The sequence below is a fragment of the Geospiza fortis genome, unplaced genomic scaffold (assembly GCF_000277835.1).
Source record: "Geospiza fortis unplaced genomic scaffold, GeoFor_1.0 scaffold408, whole genome shotgun sequence".
Classification (NCBI taxonomy): Eukaryota; Metazoa; Chordata; class Aves; order Passeriformes; family Thraupidae; genus Geospiza; species Geospiza fortis.
Window position 1 is genome coordinate 4,079,359 of NW_005054330.1, and position 12,638 is coordinate 4,091,996.

Here is a 12,638-nt window from a genome sequence, read left to right on the forward strand (position 1 = left end):
GGAGGGACAATTAACAAAACTGTTCCCCTTGGGATCAATAAGTTATGGTTTTGCCCATGCTGGGTGGGGACTTTAATCCCAGAATTAACACAAGCGTGGGAGAGTTCTCTCTGCTTCCTTGGTCAACAAGTCAGACTGAGCCTGAGCTCTGCACTGCACTGATCTTAGTACTGCATTCAGTGCCTGTGCCCAGGCAATGGGCAAAAGACCAGTCACAAAGACTCAGTCTTCCTTTCATTTGGTCCCATTTCCTGACATGACACACTGTGGAGAACACGGCCATGGACAGGGGTTAGAGCATACAGGAGGGGATGCGCTGTGTGTTAGAAGTGTGTATGAAAACATCTAAGCTCACAAGAGAAACTCAGCAGCTCCAAGATGGAGTTTCTCCTTCAGTATTCAAGTTAATTATGGCTTACCTCACTTCTCCCCTCAGAAATCCCCTTTGTCCTTTCCACTGCCATGCTATTAAGTGTATCGTGCTCAGCACTGACAGGTGACAAATGAAGCCTAAGTTGGTTCACCACACTGACCCTTCTTGGCAGGGTTTACCCAGCTGGGCCTGACCTTTTCTTGCCAGCTAAGCAAATTTCCCTTCTCTGAAATTCTGCTCACAGGGTGCTGCTTTGTGGCAGAGAACCAGAGTATAAGCTACTCACTTCCCACTATGGGGTTCAGAGGAGTCCTCTTCGAGCACCTCAGTTAAAATCATCAAGAAAACAGATACAGCAGAATGTGAAGAATATTCTTTTGATAAATGAATTATAATGATAAGATTTTTTTTTCCAGGAGAAAGGGCCTGAGGGGAAAATGGACAATTGCTGCAATGCCATCCATCTCTCCAAGCAAAGGTAGTATGTCTCTCATTAAAATACTGAATTTTCTGTACAGCTGTCAGCAAGCACAAGTTTCCCAAATGAACTGGTCAGCAATAACCTGCTTTCATGACAATATGCAAAGAAGGGAGCAGGAGGGGTGATTTGTGCCCAGTACAAAAATAAACCACAAAGACATCCCATGCAGCAGACACACAAAGCTGAGCTCTGCACATCAGAACGCTCCCCAGAGAAGGAGTCAAAGAATCAAAGCAAAGAAGCAGTGATACAAATAGCCTGACTTTTTCAAATACATCAAAGGCCAGAAAACAAGCCCCTCTCAACCCCAGGGACCAAGACAGAAAAGATCTAATAAAGAATTCAAATGCTATAATCACATAATCCAATAAGCTACAGTTAAACCAAAACACCTCTTTAGCAAACATCTGTAAGTGGGACAGGAAAGGCTCCGAAAATGCTTGGCATGGATGGCTCCCTTCACTTCTCCCTGGTTAACACATCACCTCCTGTCACTGAGACAGATGTGAAAGGTTCATTCTTGGTTTCAAATCCCCACACAGGAAAATGGGAAAAGGGAGAAGAGCATCTGAACAAAAACAGCCAGCACAGATTGACCAGTCACTGTGAGCAGAGCAGCATAGAGTGTATGCTGGACCGAATTGCCACAGTGAAAGATGGTTAAGATATCTGTATGGGAAGGATGAGAAGGGGTAGAGGTTGAGACAGACAAAGAGAAAAAAACCCTATGCCCTCCAGATTTCTGGAGAGGTAAGTCCCTTTCTCTATCTTCCAACAATATTCCACCCCTTGTTTTCATTTTATTCTGGATACATTCCCTCCTCTCTTCCAGTTCCACATAGTATTTTCTTCCTTGTAATCTCTGAATCTCTCCCTCTTGTATTATCTAGGACTCCATCAGTCATCCAGCCCAAGTACCTGCTTCCCCAGGTGCGTCTCTTCCATCACCTCCCTGCCAAGCCTGGCAAACAGGGAAATGGCTCACTTCACCATTGTACAGCAGTGGCAGCTGCACTGATTATTGTGAGTCTGAGGCAGGCTGACTCTGACGCTCTCATACAGCAATCACACATGTCACAGAAAGAAGCTTTCCATTCCACTTTGGCATCAGTCAAGAACTTTGTCCCTCCTTTGACATGCTGGGTAGGATATCCCCTTCTCCTTCCACACTCAGACATGTGGACAGGAGTAGATTTAGGGAACAATTCTGACCTCATCTGAATAAGCAGATCCAGACTTACAAACCTTGCTTTAACAGAAGGGCCACCCTTGGCCTGACTGGAGTAATCAGGAAGAACAAGTTTTGCTGACGTATGCATCCCTTAGGTATTTGCTCTTATACCAGCTCCTGAGTACAGTCAGTGAGCAGAGAGCAGTAAATCTCTCTGAAACACAGCAGGGGATGGCAGCACCAGAAAGGGTCATTTCCTCTTGCAGAGACTAGAGCAGGCAAGTGCTGTTCAGTGCGGATAAAGGCAAAGGGGCCCCCCGGCTCCTCTGGTACACTTGTATGTACAGATGCTTCTGCAGAATCCTAATATTGTCCAGTGAATCTGTACTTAAGTAGCAGAACTAACATTTGCAAATACATCAACTTTTTACTGGAAAAGCTCCACTCTTAGGACTTTCTTTCCTGTGCATCCTCCTGTCATTAGCCTCTCTTCTACTGCACAAGCCATGTGCTAATCCCTGTTTTTTCTGAGTACAGTATTCCTATGTGATACCTTACAAAGTGCTTTGCTAAAATCTAGCTAGATGATGTCTGCTGATAAATCAAGACAGTTAAGCTTTCTTATTAAAGAAATACATGAAATCAATTGTAGACATGTGAACAGTATAGAACTGGTAGACTCAAATGTTGCTGTAGGGTCTTAGAACACAACATGTATGCTCATGCCAGCAGCAGTTTTGGATATGGTGCCTCAGTTTTCACAGCAAGTACAAAGTGTAGGCACCTACACAAAATTCTGGCAAGGCATGAGGAAGAATGCTGGAGTTCAGTGAAAAAGCACTTTTTCTTTTCTATAAGTAATCATTATGGAGAGGAGCACAACTCAATGTAGCCATTACAATTTGAAGAGTGGGAATTAACTTACTGGAAAAGGTTGGGCAGTAACCCAGACACGACTCCCATCTGGAACTAGGCCAAAAAGGGTCATCAGCTCTTTTGAACTCCTTGCTTTATGCTATATGAAATCACTTTTTGTTGATGCAAAACATGACAGTACTTGCTAGGGTATTCAAGAAAAATCCATTACCTTGATGTGCCACATACACATCTCTGCAACAGAGCAGAATGTGTGAGCACGCTTGCACCAATTGTACAGCGAATTTCAGAAAGAGGGTTATAGCAGAAATGGGAGGGAAGTGCTGAATAGTTGTATATGATCTTTTACATGGTGAGTTACCAGTTGATTTATATAGCAAGTGCAACAGAATTAGTTCATGATAAATTCATGAGGCATGTGCTTTTGATTATGCCGTGCTCTTCTCATTGCCGTTTTCAGCTCCCTCTATATTCACCTTCTGGAGACATTATTCTACCTCATGTGGAGAACTAGTGCTATAGACAATAAGGACTAGTTTGCATTGGTTGCCTCTGCCAAAATGTCACATTCTGGAAGGGAAGAGGTACTTTAAGAAGTCAGAAGTCCAGGAGATGTAAGTGCAAGCAGGCTGCTTGGAGGGGCTAAATCTCTCCTAACATGCTCAAGCATGTGCATTCATATAAGGAAAAAAGAGCTGATGAGGATGAGTTTTCAATCAGCTGGCTTCAGTCAAAGGTGCTCTGTACTCTACATGCACAAAAGTACTCCCAGCTTCACAAGGCACTTCATGGACGGATGATCTTTCCTGCTAAACTGGGAGAGATTAAAGAGAAGTTTTCTCTTTACACCTTTGGATCAGCATTAAAGATGACTTGGAGCACACTGGAGCATTCTGCATTCTCAGCCTTAGATCTGCTCCCACTGAAGCCAGCAGCAATTCTGGTGAACATTACATGTGAGCCCCATGGAAGCAGGGAAGGTAACTCTATTCAAGCCCAATACTGCTTTATAGTTTGCAATTGCTCAGTATCCAGAAATAATGTTCCATAGCTGGTTTTAGGGCACAAACGCATCCTTGGGTTATTTTTACTGGGACAACTGCACAGTAGGAATAGTCAGGATGGCATTACTACAGTGGCATGACAGTAACAGTTGCATGACAAAGCAATGCAATGTAGAGAGCAGCCCAAACCAGCATATCTACAAATCGCAGTCTGCTTCCTCACCTCAGCAAACAGTGACCTCTGGGAAGATTGTGCTTTTCAGCAGAAACAGAACTTGATAGGAAGAACAAAGTCATGGAAAGATCTCTGGCATCTGAACCAACTGCTGTGGTCTGAAGAACTGTCATGAGAGCACATTTCAGAATCAAAAGGCTGTGTTCACTATGGGGTATGGAGCACTGGCTTGGAGCAAGCAACCACACTGGAGCATTCATGCTTTAGTGAGAGAGTACCCAGATCTGATATGTCACAGAAAGATCTAAGTCTCATTTTTCCCATCTGTAAGACTAAACAGCCGAGACACATAGTCAAGCAAGGAATTGCATGAGCTAAGGATTGTGTGTTAAGCTTGCACATTCTTGCTGGAAGGGATATGCCAACCAGGAGGTGTTTCCTGACATCAAATATATGGAACACCTCCTTTTGGTAAAGTGAGTCCAGGTACTCAGGTCTGATTTAGTGTGTATAGTATAAGAATCCCTGTACTTTTAAACATCCTCAGTAACGAAGACACAATAATTAGCATAATTGTCAATTTAGCCTCTAATAATGTACAATGCGCTCATTAACCCAATTAACCCCACACAGTACAGCAACCATCACAAACAACACAACTGACGCAGTGAAGGGGAATGGATGCTTGACAGCCCTGCCACATCCCAGCAGGATGAGATGACACTGGCAAGGGCTGAAGGCAACTCCCAGAGGCAGGACCCCCACCCAGCTTGGAGATGGGGCACGCTGCCACCTGAGCTGGTGCGTCAGCCGTGTGCTCTGCTCCCTTCAGCCCTGTCCCAGGGCAATAGAGGAGTTTCTCCTCCCACAAGGTTTTTCCTGGTACATTTAATTAAGCACTACGTATCAACACCCACATATGCACGCCCCACTTCTCAACCCCCCCGCTTGCTGGAAGAGTCTCAGGTGGGATTCACTTGCCTGCTTTTGCTGCTGCTTAATTCAGTCAGGTTGGTAAATAATTCAGCAAGCACTCAGCCAACAAACAAACAGGCAGGCAGCACAAATGGCCAGACAGGGAGATGAAAGAATGAGAGACAGAAAGAAAAACCAAATGGGAGAGTGACAGCTTTTGCTGGAGCTCCTTTTCTACAGGCAGTACTTCAAGCTGTGCCTATTTCTTCATTCTCTGTGCTTACACTCGCATCCCATAAAGAATCAGGAAAGTTTGTCCAACTGACACTGCCATTACCTGCTGGCTACTCACTGGTTGGGGCCCCGCTGAATGACCACACAACCTTTTGATTAAAGTTTAGGAAAAGCTTCAGTACCTTGCTTATGCTCTTCAGCTTTGAAACCCTTCAAGAAGGGGACCAGCAGCTCTTGGGCTACAGCTGGGCATGTAGGAGTCTGCATCACTGACTCAAGTCTTTTTAGGCCTCCGTTTTCCCAGCTGTAGAGAAGAAGATGAAAATCCTTCCCTACTGCCATCCCAGCAGGCCTAACGAACAGAAGCAATGCTAGGGGCCTGAGAGTCCTTCAGATGAAATGCCAAGGCTTGGCAAAACCTTTAGAATTCTCTGACTGCATCAGTGAATATATCAAAAGACAGTATTATCAAGCACCAGAAATATTAATTCCAGCCTTCCATGAAAACTGATAACCATAAAAAATATATCCCAATCACAGCAAAGGTTTGGGATGATTCAAGGTAAACACTCCACTATCTGTCTATAAAAAACAAACTGAACCAAAACATTTGGAGTAGAATTTTCTGTGATGCTTAACCTTACAATAATAAGGAAGCTTTAACAAATGGTATTTTGAAAATGTTTTCTACACACATAATAAATTAGCATAAGACAACCTTATTAACACAGCTAGTTTGTTTGAGCTAGCTATGTGAGCATTCTGTGAGAAAATCATTTTATGAAGAGAATAAGGAAACGTCTATGCACCACAAGTTCACTAAAACAGAATCCAAATCAGTAAGCACTATTGGGAGCCACAGTTATAACAAGACCACCCATCTCTCAAACTGCTGGGACACCTCTAGGCCAGGACTAGTGAGAGAGACACAATGACAACCAGGATTTAGGGGTAGCTTGCACACAATGTGCTCATTAGGTAAATGCCCTGAGTCTTGCTGACTCCTTGCTATAAGGTATTTAACAAGTTTGCATGTGAGGATTGTCCTGAAGTGGTAGTGGAAAGACACGAATTTCAAAGGAGACAAAGCATTGTACAAACATCTCTTAGATTATCAATTCCCTCAATCTATCCTTGGAGCCACATAATTACATGATAGTTGCCATATTTCAGTATGCAGAAATGCCCTTTGCAAGAGCATAAGACAAGCAGGTTGGTTTATTAACATGCTTCATGTGAACATACTCTGAGTCTCATGGAAAGGGACAAAAAAGAGCAACAGAAGGATAACCTCAGTAGGTGTACACAGAAAGTAATTACAGCAGAATGGAAGTTTTTCAGGCTGTGGAATAAAAAAGCATTTCCTCTGCCAAAATAGAGAATGAGGTAGCAAGCAAGAGCCACAGCTCAATGACCAGCTGCAGAGATTTACCTGCTAGACCCTGCGCAATTTAGGGTGAGAGCCCAGAAAGATGACCCAGGGAGAAACAGGTCCCTTCTGCTGGTGGGTAAGAGTAGTCAGTCAGATGGTCAGAAAGCCACATGATCCTGGAAAGAAGGCTGTCCAAATAGTGGCTGTGCCACCATTACACTGTGGTGACTGTTAAGCCAGGTATGACAGCAGCATGGCAACTCCTTGGCAGCTCTTTTGTTATCTACCAGCCACAGAGAAAATGGGTTAAAAGAGAAGTGGGGCTGCTGCTGACCAGGTCTGAATACTGTTCTGTAGTACATGCCCAGATCCACTTGGGGTAAGCAGTGAAGTAATGTGAAACCTTCTTATAGCAGTTCTGCACAGGGTCAGGCAAACCCCTTCTGGTTTTGGCTCAAGGGTGCTCCTATTGCCCAAATCTTGCCCTGAGATTTTGTTTCAAATACACACAGGTCCACCAAGCATAACCATTGTCAGCCTAGTTGCAAGTCAAATGTTCAGACGGTTTCCACCCCAAATCATAAATAAAGGTTCACAAATCCAGCCCGTGTTCTGGGTTTGTAACAAACCAAATAAACAGGCAAAATGGCCTTGGCTTTAGGGTTTATCTGAACCTTGTTGCCAGAGTCATGGTGTCATCTAGTGGTGACAGCTTGTATGGGTACACATATGGTACCCATCTCCACAAACATCCCCACAGACAGTAGTGCAATTGCAGGTCCGGTAAATGTCTTCCAAAGTACACCACCTTTTTCAAAGGCAGAACAGCTCCATCATTTCAGTAAAAGCCATTTGCACCTCGAGGAGAGCTTTTTTGCAAAGGCTCCCAAATAAAGTGAAGGGCAAACTTTGCATCACTTCTACACAACTACAAGACAACCTCCTGGGGAAAGGTCAAGCCACAGGAACTTTGAGGGAAACAGTCAGCAGCAAACTCAGTTGTGAATATGTTTTATATTCAAAAGTCATTTTCAGTATAGAACTTGCATCTCTTGAAATGTCCCTTTTACCTACATTGTAATAAAGCTCAAAAATCATAGTAATAGATACAAGAGGAAAAAGGGCTCCAGTTTCAATTTGTACTTTGAGAGCTCTCTTGCACAGGCACACATGCCCAAGTCTCAAGAAAGGGCAGCTGATTTTTGGGCTCCAAATTTATGTCGTACTGGGGGCAAGCTCAAGAACAGTGCAGCTGAAGCAGCTCCCAAAGTCACAGAACATCTTTTGCAAGAGGTCAAGTGCCTTAGGTCTCACTTCAAGTGTTTCTAGAGGGATTTGACCTACCATATATTCTGTGTGAGAGTTCTGGCAACATGAGTTCCTTCTCCTTGGTGAAGCTTGGAACTGATGTACCTGCTCTTAAACCTAGTCTCGTTTGAATTCAATAAAATTTAAGCTTAGGAGTTTTACCTTTCAGCTAAAACAAAGTAGGAACACAAACATGATTGGTTTTCCAGGCTCAGCTGATGAGTAGGAACAGAGACACCATCAGCCCCTAAGTTCCCATAACCTCAGGCACTGCACTGAGTCACTTGTCCCACAAGCTGATAAGAGCTGCATCTCAAAGGAGAGAAAGCTCTGTTCAAATTGGAAGAAAGATCACAGTGTCAGCAGAGAGGCAAGAAAAAATTGCCAATTTCAGCACTGTCCTGGAAATGAAGTGGGTTTTCAGGTTCCTGAGGTCTATCTGAGGTTTCATCATGGATCCAGCTCAAGTGCTTCCTTGGCATGTTTGTCTTCTTACCTAGAGCTTAATCCTTCCCTCTGATCTAGTCTTTCTGTCTGCAAGCTAATGAGCTTGAAATTACTGTATATTTATGTGTCCCTCTGAGCTCTGATCTGTGACACAACCATAGCTACAGCTGGATTTGCTTCTTCCTTTATTGTCTAGAGTTGCAGCCTAAAGGACAGGCTTGATGCAAAAAACAATGACATTCAAATCACAGTTTACATGTGGGGTAAGAGGGAGAAAGCACATTTCAGAACCCTGGTTTCTTTTGGGATCTATCCTGAGACACTGAATTTTAAGCCTGGTAACAGCACAGACCAGGGCTATCTTCATGGCAGAGGATTCCACACACCCCATTCCACCTTGGTCACAGCATAGGGAAGAGTTTTAACTACTACTTGTCTGGACTCAAAATGACCACAGGAATTATCCAAAACCAATGAACTCTTCATAGCTGCACCAAAGTGCTTTCTTCTCTTGGATCTGTTTTCTTTCCCCATCCTATTACCTGTGTTCCACTTAATCTATGAAGCTAGAAGACTTCATTGTGCCATCTACCCACTAGGTCTGCCATGAAGGTGAAGCCCCAAGGCAAGTTTCTTAAAGGTAAGAGAGAATGCTCAGCTACTGTTATGTGGAGCAGGTTTTAATTTTTAGTAAGTACACAAACCTAGAAATAACAGATAACTTACACCAGAACCTGCATATAGAGTATCTTTCACCCCAGAGCTTTCCAAAAATGTGCATGCACAACAACACAGAAATGTAGCCACCTCTGGAGCTGATTACAGCTGCTGCTCATCCAATACACTGTGATAGCAACAAGGAGAGTTACCACAATAAACCTCTGCGTTTTGGTAAATGCACTAGATTTCTGCACGTTTGCTATACCAGAGGACACCCATATATTTAAAGGCTTCACCTGACAACAATGCAGAGCCAGCAAAACACATTTCCTTTTTGTCCCTTGGAAGGTCAAAAACCTCCCCAGCCGAATATGCTGGAATTACAAACAGCGAGGCTCTTGAGCAATTTCATATCTGATATTCAGGTACTCGCTAGCTCTACCATTCAGCGCGTGCCGCGACAGATATGTCACAAGGAAAGGTCACGGCAAGGTTTTTCCTGACAGACTCGCCCGCTTTACAGGAACGGCAGATTTGTGCCTGCTCTGTCGCTCGGTCCTGTGTCCCAGGCACGGTGGCTTGTTTTGGAGCGCCCTCTGCCGCCCAGCCCGCAGACCTGCGAGCCTGCAGGGAACGAGGCCGGGACCGTGAGCGGGATCTCGGCTAAGGACGGACGGACAGCAGTCAGAGCCATTCAGCTTCACGCGCCCATCAGAGGCCCTCGCTAGAGCCGGGCCCTGAGTTCAGCATCTGGGTCTGACTGCCTGAGCTCTACCAGTTTGCAAAGCACTGCCACCCACCCGGGCTGTAGAGACAATTGATTTTTCAGGTCAACTTTACCTCAGCTCATCTCCCACATTTCACAAAACTCTTGCCCAGTTCTAATCTGGGATCTGAGGCAGAAAAAGCAGCATATGCCCCTTGCATTGGCACTGCTGGGATTCTTCCTTTGTAGCCATGGGAGGCAGCTTACTCTTCACTTCCACCCAGCCCATCTCATCTAAGTGATGGGTAACTCCTGCCTCCAAAGGAAAATAGGAAAGCTGACTAGTCCAAGATCTGGGGAGCCAGGAATCCATTTGGGGGTCAGCAGGCCTCTGAAAACTGCACAGAAGGAGTTTCTATTTAGGTGGTAAGATATTAGGTATTCTAGAAGGTTCTATTAACTTATAACCAATAGTACCAGGCAAAATTCTTTAGTCACTCCATCATCCTCACAATTCCAAAAATCCTGATCCTACCCTTACCCCTTTCTGTTCAAGCTGGTGCAAGCAGCCAAACCTGGCACCAAGACTGAAGTTTCTGACTCCCAGTGCCAGAACATAATGTGATTTTCTACTTACCTAGGTTAATACAGTTCTTTCAATAAAGTTCTTTTAAGCACAACATCCATAAGTATCTTTATTAGATCACTCACTCATGTCCAATCAGTTGCCACACAGGCTCAAGGAATAACTTTGCAGCATGTACAGGATCCTCTATGCAGTGAGGTCAGGTACTGCAAAGCTGTTTGGTCTGTACTCCAGAGTCCTGTGAAGTTCTCAGCAAGGGAATGGTTTGCAGGTGTGCATGCCAGGATGCACACATACAGCCTTCACCTGTGTGCTAACAGCAAGTTCTTAAAAATTTTGAGATGTTGCAGTCAAAATGTAACTTGCACTGGGGAGAAGAACTACATCAGAGTAATATATGATTTTACCTCTTATTTTTGTCATCCAGAGTCTGATTCTTCTGTGAGATACTGCTCCTATACCTCTACAAGGATAGAATTCCATTAGTCTTCCCTTCTTACATCTGGATAGAAGTTACCACTCCAAGTGTTCACTCCTAATCAATACATACAGCTAGAATTGTCTCCTAGATTTGCTACAATTCAGATATTTTCTCCTCTCTAATAGCAGAGCACAATTTATTTTGTCAGGCTTGTCACTGCAAAGCTGGGACTACTTGCTCAAGAACAGACTAAGACACAATCCTAGCTCTGCCTGTTACCCATGAAGGGTTTTTAATTCCAAAAGGTGTATATGGAGTATCAGGGTATGTAGCAGTCTTTGTGTGGGCACTTATTATTATAACTTCCAACTCCCTTCCCCTTTTGGCTGCCATGCTTTCCTTGGGAAGAGATACCTGAATACAGCCAGGTAACTTCTCCCTTCAGTGAACTGCCAGCCTTTGTTGTTTGCCTGTGTGATTGCTGTGATTACTTATCTGTGTCACTGTGTCACCCTCTGGTTCTGCTCTCCCCTGTCAGACAGCAGAGCCACGTGGAACATTTCTCACTGACACAGTGAGCACTGAGGCTCCCCATGGCTCTGCTGACCCTGGAGAGGTCTGTGTTAGAGTAACATGACTCCCAGCAACACTATCACTGCTATTAGGCCACTGATATTGTACCAGAAATAAACACAAAGGCATCACCTATAACTGCAAAGCTTTAGACACAGGGCTGCTGCAGTGGCAAGGGCCCAGCAAAAAGCCAATTCTTCTGGGGAAGCTGTGCTGGTTACTAAATCATCTGGTGCCAGGGCTGCAAGTTACGAGAGCTCATCTGCTCCTGCCAGCTAAGGAGCTTATCTAATAATTACACCATGTCACCTTACCAGTCTTGCTCTTTGGAGTATAACTGCTGTGGCCTCCCAAATGCAGAATCCTTACAGAAACAGATGAGGCACCAAAAAACTCAAACAAACCAACCCAACCCACAAACTCTAGGTAACAGTGTGAGGCAGAGATCCTTTGCATCCTTTGCACATGTCAGTAACAAGGTTCTATCAGAGAGCCTTTATCTAGAAAGGATATCTGTGCATGCTCTCATTTTCTCATTTCAGCAGATTTTAGTCCTTGTTACATGAAACAAGCAAAACTGCCAGGTCTTAACACCAAATAGCACAGGCAAAATATTTTTCAAAAAGTCAAAGAATTAGTTATGCTTGAAGCTGTATGTACATTCAGGACAAATTGTTTTGTTTGCTGCCATGTTTTTTTGTTTGGTTGGTTTGGTTTTTTGTTGGTTTTTTTGTTTGTTTTTTGTTGGGGTTTGGTTTTTTTCGGTTTTTGTTTCTTTGTTTGTTTTGGATAGCATTCATGTGGAAGCAAAGGGAAAAGATGGACATATTTATGATACAAAGGAAAAAAAGAAACGTCTCATCCAAACCATTCTATGGCCACAATCCCTTCCCCTTTCTCCAGCATTTTTCCAAAAAGAACTGTAGCTCCTCTTCCTATGTTGATTAATTCCATTGGCTCCTCCACCGAGCTCCCATTCCCTGCCCACATCAGCCCCGATGCTTTGCAGCATGTACTGGGTGCCTGCAGGGGGTACCGCGACCCCGCGTACCAGCCAGAACATCGCACAAGCACGTTGTGCTAACGGAGGTGGATTGCTGCTTCAGTCTCTAACACGCATAATGAGATTAGCATTTGAATAGTGCTGATCAAGTTACCAGTGGCTCTGAACCCCGGGTCCATCAGATGCAAATGAATCACTATAAATTTTGCTCCTTTCTTAAAAGCTCTTTATATGCGTGGCCAATGCAGAAAGAACTGCAGCGGGTATTGGCCCAGGAAGTCTGTCTCTCACCATGAATGGGAATTTCTGAGAGTGGAGAAACCACAGGAGCAT